General features: G+C 53.3%; 1 non-coding gene across 1 annotated transcript in view; it reads right to left on the bottom strand.

Annotated features, from left to right (window-relative positions):
- LOC124585292 overlaps window positions 1-229 on the bottom strand; it is a 1,910-nt gene extending 1,681 nt beyond the window's left edge. Inside the window, exon 1 of the ribosomal RNA XR_006974851.1 lies at window positions 1-229. This exon is cut by the window's left edge and continues 1,681 nt beyond it. This is a non-coding gene — a ribosomal RNA (small subunit ribosomal RNA).
- Window positions 230-5,000: the final 4,771 nt, after the last annotated feature.

The following is a 5,000-nucleotide window of genomic DNA, read 5'->3' as shown; positions in this document are numbered from 1 at the left end:
GATTGGTTTTGATCTAATAAAAGCGTCCCTTCCATCTCTGGTCGGGACTCTGTTTGCATGTATTAGCTCTAGAATTACCACAGTTATCCAAGTAACGTGGGTACGATCTAAGGAACCATAACTGATTTAATGAGCCATTCGCGGTTTCACCTTAATGCGGCTTGTACTGAGACATGCATGGCTTAATCTTTGAGACAAGCATATGACTACTGGCAGGATCAACCAGGGAGCTGCGTCAACTAGAGCTGAGCAGCCGGCCGCCCGGGAGTGTGTCCCGGGGGCCCGCGCGAACACGCAAGCGTCCGCTCAATTATTCTGCAAACAGGAGGAGGCTGAGCTCCCCTGCACAATACACCTCGAAACCCTCTCAGGTCCCGGCGGCGCGCAGCGCCGTCCTAAGTACTTGGTCGGGTTCGAGAGAGGCGCAATCGCCCGGAGTTTGGCGAGTAGACGCTTTAGGTGCGACCACCCGTGCTCCCAACTGAGCTTGCCGCTGCCGACAGAGGCCCGGGAGCGTGCTGTCGTGGCATTGCCGGCGGGAGACAACACGCGCCACCTACGGTGGCCGGCAGCTCCAACGCCAGCGCCACAGAAGGACAAAAGCCCCACTTGGGTGCCGAAGCGAACTCTCCCAGCACAGCGCACGCGCCAACACGTCCGCACAGCTGCGATACAATCCACCTGCGAGAACCGCAGAGGCGACCGAGCAGCAGACGGCGTCGCGGCGCCGAGCGCCGGGCGGCGGCGCATCCTCAGCGCACACAGTCCTCAATCGGACCAGCACACTGCAGATGTCCACCGCGCTTCGCACCGGGCCCGCGAGGACCTACTTTGGCCGCACGGCGCCGCGTGCAGGGTGCGCCGGCGCGCAGCTGCGCCGCCTGCCGCCTCCGTCGGCCGGCGCGCCTGCCACTGGCCGCCCCCACCAGCCGGCTGTAGCGCGTGCGCCCACGCACCGCGCGGCCAGCACGCCGGAAGGCCCCCCCTCACCGGCCGGGGACGGTCCCACCCAGCCACCGCCGCGTATCGCTTCACACCCACATGCCATTCACGTTCGTGGGCATGGTGGGTATCGCTGAAACAACCGGTTGGTAGCTCAACCGATCGTCGCCATCACTGATTCACCTCTAGCGAGAACAACCGCACCACAACGGTTTACCAGTTCTTCATTTGCGTAACGTCACCAGCAAACGTAGACGTCCATCGCCATTTGCAAATTCAACGATTGTTGCATGCCTGTGTCAGGTGTCACGACACACTATGTCTGCCCACATACACGCAACAACATGTGCACGCTTCGCGAACACGTGGAAGGTGGCCCCCGTACGTATGCGATGTCCATTGCGCGAACGACTGTCAACCGGCCTCTGTCGCATGTCGCAGATGTGGAACGCAGTGCACCATGCTATCACGGTGTGTGAGAAGAGACGACTACGTCTGACAACACGCGCCACTACATCAACAGACGGCTCATGCTGATCGCCATCCACGGCATACCATACTTGCAATCCAGCTCTTATAGGGAGACGACACGTAGCTGAGTGCACAATATTTGGACCGTATGGTTCGCCGTTGTTGGCGCAGTCGTGGTACGGTCACACATGTACCACGATGTATCATTCAGTACATGAGGACCAATGTGCGGTACAGTGTGTGATTTGGACGTACAACATCAGCGGACAGTTGCCACAAGCCGTACCACAACGTAGGCTGTGCTTCGCCATGCGAATGCCAATGAACAACTGCGAAGGGCATTGAGCATGTACGTCCTGCCGCCATCCGCATTACAGTGTATAGCTGCAAGGTTGTTAACATGAAGCGATACTCTGGGGACCGGGCAGTGCGAGTAGCAAACTATATTGCGGGGGTTGCAGTTAAGGCAACACTACAAACTAATTTAACGCGTCGTATGACAATTACAGAGCAGGGTTAAGGCCCAACGTGTGTTGGGTTAAGGCCCAACGTGTGTTGGGTTAAGGCCCAACGTGTGTTGGGTTAAGGCCAACGTGTGTTGGGTTAAGGCCCAACGTGTGTTGGGTTAAGGCCCAACGTGTGTTGGGTTAAGGCCCAACGTGTGTTGGGTTAAGGCCCAACGTGTGTTGGGTTAAGGCCCAACGTGTGTTGGGTTTAAGGCCCAACGTGTGTTGGGTTAAGGCCCAACGTGTGTTGGGTTAAGGCCCAACGTGTGTTGGGTTAAGGCCCAACGTGTGTTCGGGGTTAAGGGCCCAAACGTGTGTTGGGTTAAGGCCCAACGTGTGTTGGGTTAAGGCCCAACGTGTGTTGGGTTAAGGCCCCAACGTGTGTTGGGTTAAGGCCAACGTGTGTTTGGGTTAAGGCGCAACATAGGTTAGGTTAAGGCGCAACATAGGTTTAGGTTAAGGCGCAACATAGGTTAGGTTAAGGCGCAAACATAGGTTAGGTTAAGGCGCAACATAGGTTAGGTTAAGGCGCAACATAGGTTAGGTTACGGGCGCAACATAGGTTAGGTTAAGGGCGCAACATAGGTTAGGTTAAGGCGCAACATAGGTTAGGTTACGGCGCAACATAGGTTAGGTTAAGGCGCAACATAGTTAGGTTAAGGCGCAACATAGGTTAGGTTAAGGCGCAACATAGGTTAGGTTAAGGCGCAACATAGGTTAGGTTAAGGCGCAACATAGGTTAGGTTACGGGCGCAACATAGGTTAGGGTTAAGGCGCAACATAGGTTAGGTTAAGGGCGCAACATAGGTTAGGTTAAGGCGCAACATAGGTTAGGTTACGGCGCAACATAGGTTAGGTTACGGCGCAACATAGGTTAGGTTACGGCGCAACATAGGTTAGGTTAAGGCGCAACATAGGTTAGGTTAAGGCGCAACATAGGTTAGGTTAAGGCGCAACATAGGTTAGGTTAAGGCGCAACATAGGTTAGGTTAAGGCGCAACATAGGTTAGGTTAAGGCGCAACATAGGTTAGGTTAAGGCGCAACATAGGTTAGGTTAAGGCGCAACATGGGTTAGGTTAAGGCGCAACATGGGTTAGGTTAAGGCGCAACATGGGTTAGGTTTAAGGCGCAACATGGGTTAGGTTAAGGCGCAACATGGGTTAGGTTAAGGCGCAACATGGGTTAGGTTAAGGCGCAACATGGGTTAGGTTAAGGCGCAACATGGGTTAGGTTAAGGCGCAACATGGGTTAGGTTAAGGCGCAACATGGGTTAGGTTAAGGCGCAACATGGGTTAGGTTAAGGCGCAACATGGGTTAGGTTAAGGTACAATATGGGTTAGGTTAAGGTACAATATGGGTTAGGTTAAGGTACAATATGGGGTTAGGTTAAGGTACAATATGGGTTAGGTTAAGGTACAATATGGGTTAGGTTAAGGTACAATATGGGTTAGGTTAAGGTACAATATGGGTTAGGTTAAGGTACAATATGGGTTAGGGTTAAGGTACAATATGGGTTAGGTTAAGGTACAATATGGGTTAGGTTAAGGTACAATACGGGTTAGGTTAAGGTACAATACGGGTTAGGTTAAGGTACAATACGGGTTAGGTTAAGGTACAATACGGGTTAGGTTAAGGTACAATACGGGTTAGGTTAAGGTACAATACGGGTTAGGTTAAGGCACTTGGGGGGGGGGGGGCCCGGTTTGTTGATTGTGATTATCGTAAGTAAATGACTGCGGCATCATCTGATTTGCCACGTCAGGGTGCACCTTTGGCTCATAACAGGCGGCGCTCTGATTCCATGCTTGTGGCAGACCTGTGTCTTTCATTCCTGCCATTGTTTGTGTGGTGTGACAGGAGGCAGTATTGTGATGTTGGGTGCACCCCTGTCTGGGACATGTGTGGGTGTTGGTGGCTTAGCTGAGCAATGGTGGTTGTCGGAAGGGTGGGATATTCTGTTTTCCGAGTGGACCTCCCGGTCTGGTTATGATAGTGTGGATTGTCTAATGTGGCAGAGAGGATGCACTGGGTGTTGTTCCATGCTGGTGCTTACATATTGTCTGTGTGCCTGTTACAGGCAGAGAGTAGTGCGTGATAAGAGTGTCTGGCTGACGTGTGATTGTGAGCAGAGTCTTTCAGCATGTATACGGACAGGTCTATACATTATCTGTATTCTGATGGCTCTATCTATTACTAATCAGCGCCGTGTATACGTTTAATCCGGTTCCAGTCGAAACTATTGTATCTCTGTACATTAGTGACACGGCGAGCCCGCTATGTAGTTACTCGTCTCGGCAGCTTCCACCGGTGTATGGCAAATGATTATAAGGAATCAGTCTAGTCGTCAATACCGATAGTCTGACGTCACATGTCTGGGGTGGGGGACGCTGCGCCCTTCCGGTGGGTCATGGCCTAGGAAGACTCTTCCCACGCAGGGGGGCTTGGACTGTCATTGACTCTTCCGAGTAATATACTTGCCGTACGTTTTTGCGACTGCGAGTGCAACGCTCACCGGTACCGACATGGATGGAGCGCCTCCTAGCTGCCGCTGAGCATCTGCATTCGTACAGCGAGCAACGCGATCGCGTCTGTAGCTCGTACGTGGTACAGCTCGCAGCTCATGTATATGGACAGCGGGAATGTCGCATATTGGACATAACTCTTCATGAAACGCACGTTATAGGGGTGGATTGCACATTGCGAGTGCGAGCAAAGTCCGCCGTTCATCCGCTGGAGTTGCGAGTTGGGCGGTTGGGGTGGGGCACGAACGGGTGCAGGTGGAGTGATTGCCGGTCCACGACTTCGTGCGGCAGAGGCGCTGGCGTTGGGGTGGGGTCGAAAGAAGGGCACTGTGGGCCCATCGCTGTCTTAGTCGGCTTGGCGTCTCATAGATGACGGTATCGTCGTTGCAGGAGGTCATGTTGCGGGAGACCTACAGATGGCGGTATGTTTTGCGGTGCGCTCGACATGGCGGACGTAGTGTTGTCAGATTCGCATAGATGGAGGTATTGCATGTGGTTTCGCCGTATTTTCATAGATGGCGATACTGTTTTGCCGGCATGGTTGGCGTAGTTCCGTCG

Source organism: Schistocerca americana, unplaced genomic scaffold, assembly GCF_021461395.2.
Source record: "Schistocerca americana isolate TAMUIC-IGC-003095 unplaced genomic scaffold, iqSchAmer2.1 HiC_scaffold_494, whole genome shotgun sequence".
In the NCBI taxonomy this organism is placed as follows: Eukaryota; Metazoa; Arthropoda; class Insecta; order Orthoptera; family Acrididae; genus Schistocerca; species Schistocerca americana.
This window is presented reverse-complemented; position numbering and strand designations above follow the sequence as displayed.